Below are 14985 nucleotides of genomic sequence, written 5' to 3' on the forward strand. Positions count from 1 at the left end.
TCTCTCTCCTTCTCCCTCTTCCCTCTCTCCCCTCACAATTCCTATCTTTTTCCCATATTTTTTCCTTCTCCCTCATCTCTCTTTGGGTCTTCTGCTACTGCTATAAATCAATATTTAAGACTTTGTTCTGTATATTTTCTGTGTATGGAGTTACTAGATATTAAAATGTCAATATTTTTTATAACAAAGATTGGATTAGTAGATAGGAGTCTTTGAAAAACAATTTAAACGTCAGCATCAATGTTTTGCCCCTAAGTTTGGACATCTACAAAGGTAATAATATAGTTTTCCAAGGCAATTTTTGATTCTTTTAAAGTAAAGGCAAGATAACACAGCATTTCCCTTGGAAAACGGTGTTCAGGTATATCTTCTCTATATTATATGGCTCTCTGGTGCTTTCACTGTATTATCAATTTTGTAAAACATTATTATTGTTTTCCCTTAGAAATTCTGGGTTTCATAGAACTCCTAAATGTTTTTATTTGCTCAAATAAGAAAAAGTATTGCTTTAATAGCTATCTTACATGGTTAAATTTTTATTTCAGAAAAGTCAAGCTAGTTGTTACAACATAACATAAGCATTCCATTCTGGTTTCATTATTATTTGGGTAGTGGTTAAGCCCATGACATGTAAATCCAGGATTTAAGAACGAATGCTCTAAAACTTATTCAGCAATGATAGCCTTTGATTATCTCCTTGTCTCACATGGGCTCTAGAGAACATCTCCAAGAAAGAGCGCTATTCTTGTTCTCAGGGGGCCTCCACATGTGGGTCTGCCATCAGTGCCCCCTCAGTTCTAGCTCTCAGCAGGCCACTAGTGTGAACTAAGCAGGAGGAAGGACCGAGCCTTCCTGCTCCTCTCTGCTGACATCCACAATTCTTGCGTCTGTGCAAGCCACATCCCATAATTTCCCAAATACTAGGAAGATGCTACTGAATACTTTTTCTTAGTCTTTTATTAATTTTTAATGATGGAGTGTATAAAAAGAAGTATCATTCAGCCATAGTGGGAAACTTCCATCTACAGAGTCTATATCATGTGTGCGTCTGTATTCAGTGCCCTGCCTAAGAGCCATCTCCACACATCCCCAAGCACACTGTTGCCTTCAGTCTTACAAAAACACCTTGGTCACTTTACTTCCTTCTTGGGAGTGACCAGGTTTCAGTGTTGGCCTTCCCCTCCCTCCCATTTCTGACACTTCTTTAATGCACATATACTTGAAACCCTCTATTTCTCCACTAAGAACAGTTTCTTGAACCTTGTCTCATGTAGGACAATAGTATCTGCTCATTTTCATGAGTGGAGCTTGGCCACTCTTAACAATATATAAAGAACCTTTGATCTACAGAGCAGACTGATACTTCCCAAACCCAGGTTAATTCCTTTAAAATGCTGTTTGTTGAATCAATCTTTCAAGATCTGGTCTTGAGTCTCAGGGTCTTTAACTCAGGTTGTCCTGAAAGAATAAACTTGCTCCTGGACCAAACAACAGGTAAATGCTAAATTAACACAGAAAATTAGAAAGACAATTGCCTGAAGGCTTCTCTAGAAAAGTGAGAAATGACTCTATAGATGTGTAGGGTTAAGACAGCCCCTTTAGGGGGCGGGGTTTGCCTCGGGTGAATGCGTAGTGATAAATGGGCTCACGGGAGGCTGCTCTGCCCTTTCCTTCCTACCTCCTGTACTACGCTGGAACTTCGGTTCTGTAAGTTTATCATTAAAGTGGTAGTTTGGATGCTCACCTTAGGAGACCTGGATAGAGGTGGGCGGTCCTTGGGCTTCCCACAGGTCAGGGAACCCTGATTGCTCTTTGAGCAGATGAGGGAGAGGGACTTGGTCAGGGGAGGGGGAGGGCAATGGGAGGCGGTTGCGGGGAGGAGGCAGAAATCCTTAATAAATAAATAAATTAAAAAAACAAAAAAAAAATAAAAAGGAAAAAAAAAGAAAACCAAAAAAATCATTAAAGTGGTAAATATTCTTTAATATCTGCATTGCATTTATTTACGCCGATACATAGATGTAGATGAAAAAGAGATTTCTCTATTATTTTGCTCAGAACTAGAGACTCATTTCATGCAGCCTGTTGCTAGTACATCCAAGCTTGTGATCACTTTAGATGATTGCAACTCAACAGGTTCTGCTCCTTAGCCAACCAGCCAACCAACCAACAAAATGATAAACAAATTGTATCCTTTTACTTTTGATTATTAATTAGCCATTGGTCCATCTGGTATAAGCATGCACACTTCCTATCTCTTTATCCAAAAGTGAATCTTTTCTCTGCACATTCTGAATTGCATTTTTGCCTCTCATGTGGCTGACTAGTTACTTATTAAGCACCACTTTGACTCTATAATATCTGTGAAGACAGAGGATAAACTCATTATATCTGTGACCTGCTCCACAACACTGTATTCTTCACTGAGGAAAGATATCACAGTTTTTGATAAATGATTATCCTTTACTGTACTTGTTGTTTAAAAATAACAATTTTGCAATATAGGGTATGATTTAGACTAAAAGCAAGACATAGAAAAACTATAATACCCTATGAGATCTAGCAATATTCCCTTTAATATTTTTGATTAATGAGCTAGACATATTGAGTTGGTGCTGTCATTTACATTCAAGGTTATGGTTAGATGATGAGCAACTGACTTTCTGCACCCATTTCCCCATTGATGAGGTGAGGGTACTAATAATGACCTTTTTAGTGAAGTCTGGTAAAGATTTCTTAAAACTGTAAAGCTTTTCTAACATTATCTGGCATACGGTTAATGCTCAGGAATGGTTGTCTATTATTAACATTGTCTTGACAATAAGAAATGTCAATATGTCTCTAAGTCAAACCAATGGCAAGAGCTAATATGCTAAAAATAGATCAAGCCTAACCAATGCTAGGTACAATTTACTATTTTGTGATTTGTGTATTTTCAGGCTTTGGTACCCTACAATGAACATAATTGTTGGCTCTCTTCGTATATATGGACATTCATTTTGTTCCAAAGTTAAAGAAAAAGAAAATATCAATTGCACATAAAATGAAGAAGCTTGATCATGCCAGGGGTCAATAAAAATAAAAATCTAGATGTCTAGATGTAAAAATATCTATGATTTTTTTCATTATTTGGTCCAGCTAGTCATCTACTAAACCCCAAATGAATCAGTCCTTTCTTTGGCCCCACGGTGCCCAGTTGTGTTTGCTGTGGTAACCAGTATAAGCACTCAACATTGACATTGCATCACTGCAGCAGGACACACAGAAGAACAGCATAAACACAGGCTAAGGTTCAGAACTAGCCTGCAGAAATAAGCATGGCTTTGGGTCTCATACCTCATATTCTGTCACAATAATTTCTCAAAAGAACTCAAAACTTAATCAAATGTAACAGTTTGTTTGCTGTGGTGTGTGTGTGTGTGTGTGTGTGTGTAACTTAATGTTTTTAGTTTGAGTGTAAAAGGGAAATGTCCTCACTCCAAATTGGAAACAGTACAAATGATTAAACACAAGGCTAGAATTTATCCTTGCAATGTCAAAGATATGCTAAATGTAATTGTCAAGATTATGATCTAGAATTAGTTTCTTACTGTATGTGACATATTTTTCTAGAAGCATAGATTTTGATGTATTCTGAAAAATCTACAAGATGAGTTATTATTAGACACTGACCCAGTGAATTTAATCCACACTGTGATATCATGCCATGCTGAGAGCTAAATTTTCCCTGCTGCTCTTAAAAGAATTAATGTGCTGATGTTACATGAAAGATTAAACAATATATTTGTCAAGATTTTTAGCTAGAACTAGTTTACTGTTTTGCTTAAATTTAATGGAGGTTTCTTTGATTTGCTAAAATAGAGTGTTAACGAAATTGTATCCTCCAAAGTGGTGAATAACACTACACACAGCACAGGTAAAATGCTGGAGAAAGCCTGTCATAAAATGTTAGCATCAAGCTTTGCCGATCATGTTCTATTATCACAATAACATAGAAACATATTAAACATAATAATTTTACCCAGAATAGTTCTCCTTTTGACATATCCTAGCATTTCAGTCTAATAGATAACAGGGTTGTTTATTAGCGAGAAGAAAGGTCTTCAGGAAGAACTATTTACACAGCTCTGGGTTTGGTGCCTAGTACCACCAAACAAGAAAAGCAGCAAGATATAGCAGAATTAATATAAAGGCAATCAACACTAATGATAAATACACTCAGTGTGCTTAGTCAATGATGGTAGCTGTGACAGTTGAGCAGACATGAATGATCTTCAACCAGCAAAGTCCTTTACACAGAATTTGTCAAATGGCTTGAATTCGCAATGCTGTTGCTTTTTCCTTTAGCTGACCAAATTGTTAAAATAGTCTGTTTCATTCTTTTGAATTCAGTAAGGTTTTAGTGTAAATGTTAAAATTATTTCTGTTTCTCAAAGATCTGCATTAGAAAAGTGGTAGGCAAAAGACCATACTTGCATTACCAGGTTATGGGCTGAAATATTTATTTTTAGAAGTAATTAAGCCCCCTGCCAAAAGTTTAATTCCCTACGCCATTCTGTTTTTCTTACCAACTGATTCCTTCCAGGAAGCAGGTTGCTTCAACAGCTGAAAAACTGTTGCTGGGGGAAAATGTATGTGGAGTCAGCAAGCAGGAGACACTGCATATAACACAAAAGTAACTCGCTCTGACTTCTGAAAGTGAGCTTAGTTTGGTACATTGAAGCTTATTTCTTGGTCTCTGTGTAAAGGACTTTGCTAGTTGAAGATCATCCATGTCTGCTCAATTGTGTTTTAAATTTCTCAAAGTATCTTCTCATAAAAATGCCTGTATTCATACTCTTTGGGGAAATCCTCAAATTCTTGTGACTTGTGTAAATAGCTTTACTTTAACTATGCCCAAGGATTAAACTAGGAGCAAAGATACAAGATCAATGGTACTCCCTTTCTAAGGAATTACCTGTTTAAAATCACCATGATTAGCTACAGAAGACCAAATCAAAATGTGGAATTATAGCTTTTTCTCCTACGTGTCACATGAATCTTATATAGGCTTTCTACTCCTGCTTCTGTTAGAAATTGAAGAAATCATTAAGGCTGAGAAAAGATTGCTATTGTTATAAAGATTTTAAATATTCATTGTGAAGAATGCTCACTCCTAGAGAGGACTCAGGAGATTCTGTGAGCCTCCTTTCACATAGAGTGATGCAGACTTTATGTAATTGTAATTGAGTCAACGGTCTGATTGAAAAGATTTGGGATGGTAAGTAAGTGACATTTTCTAGCATTTCATATAATCTTGCACTTTTTATTAGTCTAAGACTCCAGCGTATTGGGATGGTACTTCCCATACGTAGGTGCGCCTTCCCTGCTCAGTAAGACCTCCCGGCAAACACCCTCATAAATAGAGACATGTGTTTCCATGGTGATTTGGATCCCAACATGTTGACAATGAAAATTAACTACTATTTTCTGAACAAAGGAAAGAAGAAACAACGAGGAAAGCTGCCCTTTTATTTGAATAAGAAAAGTCTAAAGATAATGATCAAAGCCGATTTTACATGAAAATCTTTCAAAGGACACAAGAAAATACGGAGTAAATATCAAAGATACCCATTATCCTGCCTAATCCTGACAGTTGCTATTCAGACAAAAGTCAATTTGCTCATACCTTAGATGCTTGGAGAAATAACAACTGGGAAATCTATGCTTTTTAAAGAACAATCCTGTGACAAACTCTAGAGTCCATTTTTACATTGCTGTGAAAAAATACACGGAAGAACATGAAGCACAGATTCATTTGCCTCTTAGATTTTGAAGCTGAGAGCCAAGATTGGGTGACCCCCTTCTCTGTTCAGCTTCTAGTGCAGTCCTGAGAATGGCACCAGAATCCAGAACAATACTGATAGAAGAAAATGGGATCTTGGGGGTGGGGTGGGATGGGGGTAAGGGGAGATGGGGAGAGAAAAGTGAGAAGGGGAGGATGGGGGGAACTTGGGGAAACAGGATGATTGGGATAAAGGAAGGTTGGATAGGGGAGCACGGAAGCACAATTCTTAGTTAAGGGAGCCACCTTAGGGTTGGCAAGAGACTTGAACCTAGGGTGGCTCCCAGGAGCCCAAGGCGATGTCCCCAGTTAGTTCCTTGGGCAGCTGAGGATAGGGAACCTGAAATGACCCTATCCTATAGCAATACTGACGAATATCTTGCATATCACCATAGAACCTCCATCTGATGATGGATGGAGATAGAGACAGAGACCCACACTGGAGCAATGGACTGAGCTCCCAAGGTCCCAATGAGGAACCGAAGGAGGGAGAAGATGAGCAAGGAAGTCAGGACCACGAGGGGTGCACCCACCCACTGAGACAGTGGAGCTGATCTATTGGGAGCTCACCAAGGCCAGCTGGACTGTGACTGAAAAAGCATGGGATAAAACCGGACTCTCTGATCATGGCGAACAATGAGGGCTGATGAGAAGCCAAGAACAATGGCATGGGGTTTTGATCCTACTTCATGTTCTGGCTTTGTGGGAGCCTAGCCAGTTTGGATGTTCACCTTCCTAGACATGGACGGAGGGGGGAGGACCTTGGACTTTCCACAGGACAGGGAACCCTGACTGCTCTTTGGACTGGAGAGGGAGCGGGAGAGGAGTGAGGGGAGGGGGAGAAGGGTGGGAGGAGGGGGAGGGAAATGGGAGGCTGGGAGGAGGCTGAAACTGTTTTTTCCTTTTCTCAATTAAAAAAAAAAAGAAAACAAAGAAAGCATCGCATAGAAGACAGGACAACAACAGGCTGGGTGTGAGCCTTGCTTTTTATAGCTACCCATTCTTTCAGGATCTAACTGAAGGCCGGTGAAAATTACTATAATTCAAGGACAATGGCCTTCCAGCCACTTTCCATAGGCTCTACTTCTCAAGCTCCACATTTCCACATAGTGAAGACCAAGCTACCAGCCCATGGGCTTTGAAAGTAAATTTCATCCTTTAACAGTTTTATGCATTTACATAATGGTTTTTTTGAGACTTTTCATTCTCCACCTTGGAGTCCTGTTTCTCAATATGTATCTTTCCTGTTTCTTTATGTATGGTCCACTGAGTTTAATGCAAGTTGCTTGATGAGCATGGGTGAGAAGTTACTTACTGGAAAGAGTAGCTTATCTGTGGCAATACCACTGAGAAAATTGTTACCCTTCTCCCAACAACTATTAATTGTTAAAAAAAAATCTCTCTGTGACAGGTGGGGCTTCATGAGTAACACATTCACAATGCTATGTTGATTGGCCAAAACTTAGGCAAATTTGTGTGGATAATTAGTTATCATAATTTCATGAGTGCAAGGACTGTGTAGGAACATTCTTTGAATCCTGTGTTCTTGTTTCAATTGGTAACATACCCAGATACTAACAGAAACCCAAATGTTTTTTTTTTCAAAATGAGGCAAAAATAATTGTTTTTCTCTTGTACACAACCCTCTTCTTCTCTTCCTAAAATGTCAATGCTATTAGACATTTTTATTTCTTATCTCTATTTCTGGACTACGCTGAATCTTGTGGTATTTGTGAGATAATAACTTGGTAAAGAATATAGAAAAATACAAGCCAGAAAATTTGTTTGATCTAAAATGGTGAGAAGTTAGACATCAAATAGTGACAGTGGCCTAAATATGTTAAGTGAAAGCCATTAAGTCACATGTCAAGCACCAGAAACTAGAGAAAAGGCATTCAAAGAAGCATACATTCTCTTAGGGAATAAACAAGACTTGATCAGCAAGTGCTGTTTTCACCAAACATTAGGAACATTTTGAATGTGAATGTATTTTTGCATAATGAAAATTACCTGCGTTTTAAGCTAACCCTTGAGATGGTAGAAGCACTGGCGAACAATTAATTGTTCCTGGCAGTTTAAAAATCAGTGAGTACCCTGCTGTAGTAATGTTCTTAGAAAGCAATTGGAAAATAATGTGGGAATTTCACATCTGGATCTTCTCATGAAATTCCATCATTAGAACATAGCAAAGATTTTAGAAAGGTGAAAATATCCATAAGTACTCCCCAAAGCATTCATGCCATAGTCATTGAAAAGGAAAGAGTTTGCAAATAAAATTTGACCTGGAGATCTACTACTTATGAGACACTATGCTAGAGTTAGAAGACAGCATTGAGAAATGTCCAATATGGTTAAGAAATGGCATATGCATAGGAAGTATGTATGTGAAGTATATTAAGAAATGACAAATATATATATATATATACATACATACATACACATGCATACATACATCTTCACACAGCATTCATATCGTAGATGAGACAATATTAAGTGGGTATTGTGAGTCAGATCCTCTTTAGACTGCCTCCACTGTCAGTCTCTTTTCATAGAACTATAGATCCTCCAGGTCAACAAGATACCACTCGGAGTTAATAGATGGAAGTAGGCAGAAGATGCCCATGGCTGGATGGAGCTAGACGTTCTGCTGGTACATACTGAGTGCTCACATTTCAGTTATCTTTTGGGCTGTGCTTCTGTCAGTTCTTGCAACAGGCTAGTAATTTATTTTTGGTAATGTTATGATTAACTTTTGATCTTTAGAATTCACTCATGTTATACTTGTATCGTTTCTCTTTTGTTAAAGTTTTATTCTCTGTTCTAATGTCTATTTGTTAATATTTACACATGATCCTATATTTCATTGTAATGAACCTTTTAAACTCATTTTATAATGGTTTGAATCCATTGAAATATTTGTATTTTATATTTTTTTCTTTTTTATTGATTTTATTGAGCTATACATTTTTCTCTGCTCCACTCCCTGTCTCATCCCTCCCCTTCAACCCTCTTCCATGGTCCCCATGCTCCCAATTTACTCAGGAGATCTTGTCTTTTTCTACTTCCCACGTACATTAGGTCCATGTATGTCTCTCTTAGGGTCCTCATTGTTGTCTAGTTTCTTTGGGACTGATCTGCAGACTGGTTTTCTTAGCTTTATGTTTAACAACCACTTATGAGTAAGTAAATATGATAATTGTTTTTCTGGGTCTGGGTTACCTCACGTAATATGATATTTATCATACATACCAAGTTTATAAGCACTCGAAAAACAGAGGAATTATGATGTCTGATTAGCAAATACAAGCTTTATTCTTGATAAAAAGCTGTTTTGGAGAATAAGGTAAATCCATAGTTGTTCTATGTTTGTTCTCTGTACACAGATTTGCATACTTAGTCACTGGAGCATTGGGGTCAATTTCAGCTTTCACCACCAAGGCAGACCTTTTAATGTGCAAATGAGAGACCCCAGGATTAGACATTGCGAATGGGATGGATGTAGCCACATTCATTTAATCTCAGAACCACAATGAATATCTATCTGTGTTATTAGTCCATAGGCTATTGTAGTTTATCCCTTTCTATTTGTTACTCTGTGGTGGATTTCAAATAGCTCAAAATTAATACTCTTCTTGTAGTAATTCAAAGATTTCTATTTGTACATAGGGCTCATTAGTCTCATGGAATTGTTCTAGTAGACTCTAAGGAGCCAATGTACTGCTATAAAACGCATTTGCTTCCTTAGATAGAAATTTCCATGGTAGACATAACAGGCATGCAGTACACCAGTTTCATGCAAAAAGTAGCAAGTCCAGGGACTCTTACTAATTATCCTAATTAAAACGTTGGTTACTTTATAGTATATCCATAAACTTACACTGAGTAGCCATCCCAGGTAACTATTTTACAAGCAGGGTTAATAATATTAGAATTTTAAATGGTTTGCTATCTTTTGACCCACTAATGGTATTTCCCATTCAAGTTTTGAGGCATTCAATAACAGTTTCCTATTTCTGTTTACCTATAATTACAACAAAGGAGAAAGTATACCTCCATAGTGGTGAAATATGGTATTAATTTCCTTTTTTTTTGCAACCAGCTCTTAGAAATTATTTCTTTGAGGAACCTTATGATGCCATTATGAACAATGAACCTCTCAAGTTTTAAAACAAATGAGGTTTACAATTATGGGAAGTGTTTCCAAATGGCAAATACAATTTGTTATGACAGTAAGGATGTTTTTGTGTAGACCCGTGTATGACTTCTACTGTTTATGGCAAATTAAGCAGAAAATTTCTCATTTTGTACCTGTTTGTACTTTATTTAGCTCTCTTCCATCTGCTCTACAAATGTTCTTGTAAAATGATATCCTCTGGCAACCCTCAATGGAATTTGAATCTTTCTGTGTTCCCGAGGAGTTCATCTCCTCATGTAGTTTCCAGGGACACTACCATAGCATTTCAAGAAAAAACAATTCCCATTCGTTTCGTAGAGTTTTCTCTCATAATTTCCACAATCAGGTATGGACACGGTGTACGCTTTCCTTTAGACTTTCATACTCGGCTTTTCTACAGATTATCAATCACACACTGAAATTTGAATGAGGGCAGTGAAACGGGGTATTTCACAAATATTAGTACTCTTCTGCCTGCAGAGCAATCAATGTCCAATAATCTCTATCCACTGAAGGAAGACTGTTCTCTAGAGAGTTACTTTAAATGAAGGCTTATATGATTTAGACTTTTAGTGAGAAGAGAAAAATTTCAAGCCCATTCATTTCATCTTTATAACTCCATGGCATCAATTAACTTAAAATTCTTGCTGGGAAATTCTTGCATTGTGGAGACTAGTAAGCCATGTCAGCACACCGGGATCAGTTCCCATGGGGACCACTAACAGCCATGGCATTTAAAAGAACCTTTTCATTTCCATAATCCTAAATTTTATAGTTCAGAAAATGGGTGAAACTTGCTAGGATATTTTGAATATAATATTAATGTGTTATTTTATAAAAACTTTTTGTTGAAGATATACTATGTGGTAGAGTGCTTGCATAACAAATAAGTTTGATACCCTGAATTTGATTTCCAGCATGACAACACACATCAAAACAAATTAAATATAAATAAAACAAAAAGGACTACACAAACAAAACTCCTTTGCTAGTGACAAAACTCTGTTTACAATAAGCTGATTATTACACGCACATACTGGTCATTTGATTATTACAGGTGTCATCTGTACACAATAAGAACAATGCTTTTGTACCCCCAGATGTATTTTTTCAAAACAATAAAATTCTAAATGAAATCACTACCAGTTTTTGGATCTTAAGTGATACAGTGAACTACTTTCTGCATAGTTTATTCTGTCTTCAGAGACCAAAGCATTCCACCATGCAGCAACTTAATTGAAATTGCTTTTGTACCTTCAAAGATGCAGTCATAGTCTGGTAACCAGTTCCAAACATAATTATATTGAGGAAAATGCATTAATATTCTATTATGTTAAACATTTTGGAAAAAAACCTATAATCTGTATAAGCTTATGTATGTTTATTTTTTAAGTATTTTATTCTATTTTCCTTCAAGATGCAAATATTATTCCTCAAATTTAGAACAAGTGTTGAAGTAATGTGTTTGTATTTGCCTCCTAAGAGATCTTATTCAAATACTGTTTTAATGTATTACATATGTCTGTGCAATATCTGAACCATAAGTAACAAAGGTGTGCTCTCATGTTTCAAGTAATATCAGGCTAACTTTCAGAGACTAAATTTAATTGTTTTAGAAATATTAACTAAGTAAAATTTTCTTTAGAAGAAAAATCAGTAAATGCCATTTACCTCTCACTCATATGGCGCTACATGGAAAAACTTACCCGTAATCAGTTCTTCCTGTTGAACTGATGTGCAACATAACATTATATAATCAATGAATTAAAGAAAATTTAATGTTAGGTGTTATAACTATTCATTTCTACACTTTTAAAACATCAGCAAGACTATTTCTTCCTTTTGGTTGATTCATTCATTAATTTCCAATTTCATTGCTTTATTGAATCATTTAATTGCATTAGTATAATATCTCTATAATTGTTTCCTATATTTTTTTTACTTACAAACTCATACTAATATGATAACATATTAATCCAAACATCCTCGGAAATTCTTTAGAATTATTATTAGATTTCTGAAATATTGCCATCAAACCACTGTAAAGTTTGAACATCAGGTTTTAAAATAATTCAGGTTACCCATTTATAGGATTTTATTTCCAAATACACTAAGGTGACAAAAGCTTTTTCCTCTCATCTTAACAAATATCCTATAAACTAAAGAGAAAATAAGCACCTAAAATTCATCATTCTAGAGACTGAGATACTTAAAATAATTCTTTCATTTTCTGAGTACTATTCCTCCAGGAAGGTACTGAACAAATCAAGTCTATGTTCTTGCTCCTTTGACCACATTTTTCTCAACTTTAAACAAAGTACCGTTCAAATTCTAATGGTGGCACCAGGCAAGAGAACCATTTGTTTATGGGAGCATTGGGCAGTGCTGCGACTTCAGCAGGGTAAAGAAAAAGCTGGTGGCGTGGAGGACTGTCCCAGCATCCGCTCTTGGAATGTGAGTGAGGTTGTCATGTCAGGATGGCTTCATGCGGCAGGTAATCTAAGTTTTGGAGGCCAGTAAAGTAGGAAGACTAGAGTGGAAAAAGACTAGAGAAGACTGAGTTTTTCGTGCTGGCAGAATAGGATACTCAGTGTTGAGAGGGGTTGCTGAGTTACTGGGGAAATGTATAAATGATTTTGTAAATTCTCAGTAAAACATGAATATGCAAATCTTGCTCCCCTGCAGATTTCCCAAATGCATAATTCTTCACCATTTAAAAAAAATATTTGAGAACCTCAGCTTGAATACCTTATCTGTCTGCTTCCAATTCTAACCTTGCCACAACTATCTTCCCAATTTATGAACTCTTCTCTTTAAACTTGTTATTGTCATGTATCTACGTATGCACATGTAGATATAAAAACGCAGTCTGCTGAGTCTGTTTAGTGTTACTCATACATGGATATTTTAGTGCTTATCAGGTATGACTGAATAACATCAGGAACTCATCCCTGGAGATTGATTTTGCCCCTCCCAGCAGCCATTATTTCCTATAGCTCTTCAGTGGGGTCTAGTGAGATTTCTGCCACCCATGTTGGCATATTGGCTAGTGTCGACATTGTTTAGGTCTTGTTTATGTGACCATAGAGTAATTTCCGGGGTGTGGCTTTCCTGTCACATATGGAAAACATCTTCTTGGACTAAATGTCCTGATCTTCTGGCTCTTATAGTATTTTTGGCCCCAGTACACGGCCTTTGGTATAGGAGTTTTATTGGAGATGTATTAATTGGGGTGAGGAACTCACATTTTTTTTCTGTATTTTTAAGCAGTTTGAGTTTCTGTAATGAAATCTATTCACTGCAAAATGAAGCTTCTTTGATGAGAGATGAAAACTATTCTTACCCGTGAGCACAAATATAACTATTTAGAAGCAGCTAGGCATTTATATTGGTTCAGGAAAATGGTAGTAGAAGGTTCTTCTCCTGTGTCTATGACACCTGGGGACATCTTGCCAGACTGTTAATTGTTGTGTGGTTCATAGGTTTTACATATGGGTAGGACTATTTATTGATTTTCTTCATGGCAACTTGAATAGCAACTTCTGATACTATAAGAGCTAGTCCTCAGGGGAGAATCATCTAGATCGGTTTCAACTCAATTCCTCCCAGTCCTGTGTCCAAGTTTGTGGTATCTTCAGCAACATGGTCTTAATGTTCTAGGAGGGAACCAAGGGTAACAACAATATCTTGCATTGCACCTGGTATCTCCTCTGATCAACAGATGCCAGAGAAATTCCCATGCCGAGCACTGGGTATTTTTATATAAGCTTTGACTCTTTGGAAAGCATTATTAGTGCAAGTAGTAAAAATATAGCATATATATATATGTGTGTGTGTGTGTGTACACACACAGTATATAGTACACCTACAAACACACATAGCATATATGTGTGTATGTATACACATATATAGTACATGCACAAACACACATAGCATACATGTGCACACATGTATGTAGTCTAAATATATATGTGTACATATGCTCGCACACACATATATATAATGTATGTGTATAAATACATATAGCATATGAAATCAGAAAATAAAATTAAAATTGATAGCTTGGAAATTATGCCATATTAACAGTCTTCTAGGGCTTATATGTTTATGATATTAATATAAGTAAATATCCTAAAATCATGCATTCTCATTTGCAGTTTAATATGGAGGCATCAATTTAATTTTCCCATAAGTATAAGCTTCTATGTTTATGGTTGAAAAATAATCAACATAATCTAACATTTAAGAGGTCAAAGCTCTTTAGATTTTCAAACTTTGATCATTTTCATCAATGATTAAAGACTGATTTTGTATATAAAAGTACTCATCATATGAGTAATATTGTCTGGAATCAACAGGTTATATTTACTGATATTTATGTCTGTACAAATATATACATGAATGAAATAGCAATTAATGAAAACAAGAGGCCATGAATTAGAAGGAGAAGCAGAGGTATGTATGAGAGAATTTATAGGGAGAAAAAGGAAGGTTGGAATGTTATATTTAAATTTCAATCTCAAAAATAAACAAGATATTCATGGTTAGATATCAAAGAGCAAAATTTAAGTTGGAACCTCTTATTTTTGCTGCCTTCTATGGAAACTATTCCATTTCTATTCCCGCTTGTGGAAGTTTTCAAATATCCTATGCTCTCAATTTTTCTCCTGAATTTAAAAATTAACAATCTAAAACAATTATGTCTTAATTTATCTCTTGGAAAATTAGTCTCTAAAGTGTTCAGATGAAAACCATGTTCACACAGATGACTGTAGTTAAAGTCAGTGGGTCTCAAAATGCAGCCAAAGAACATGAATTTGGGAATGAGCCTTGGGAGAAGAAAGGAAGTGAGCAAGAGCGGGAGCCAGAGAGAACTGGGAGGTCTTACTTCAGTCAGAGTTCAGTATATGTATGTAGAAAGCTGTCAAAATTGTTTTCATTAGTTATTAAAATATTGAAAATTTAATAATCAACTTTGCATTGCTTA

At 36.3% G+C, this 14985-nt stretch overlaps 1 protein-coding gene across 10 annotated transcripts in view; it reads left to right on the forward strand.

Annotated features, from left to right (window-relative positions):
* Marchf1 (membrane associated ring-CH-type finger 1) overlaps positions 1–14985 on the forward strand; it is an 814098-nt gene that overhangs the window by 246120 nt on the left and 552993 nt on the right. For 2 of the 10 annotated variants that reach the window (XM_075986882.1, XM_075986885.1), the window contains exon 2: positions 14156–14190. The exons of the other annotated variants lie outside the window; for them this stretch is intronic. The gene's annotated coding sequence lies outside the window, so the exon portion shown is untranslated. The remainder of the gene's footprint in view (positions 1–14155; positions 14191–14985) is intronic. 10 annotated transcript variants of the gene reach the window in all.

The sequence above is a fragment of the Microtus pennsylvanicus genome, chromosome 9 (genome assembly GCF_037038515.1).
Source record: "Microtus pennsylvanicus isolate mMicPen1 chromosome 9, mMicPen1.hap1, whole genome shotgun sequence".
NCBI classification, from domain to species: domain Eukaryota; kingdom Metazoa; phylum Chordata; class Mammalia; order Rodentia; family Cricetidae; genus Microtus; species Microtus pennsylvanicus.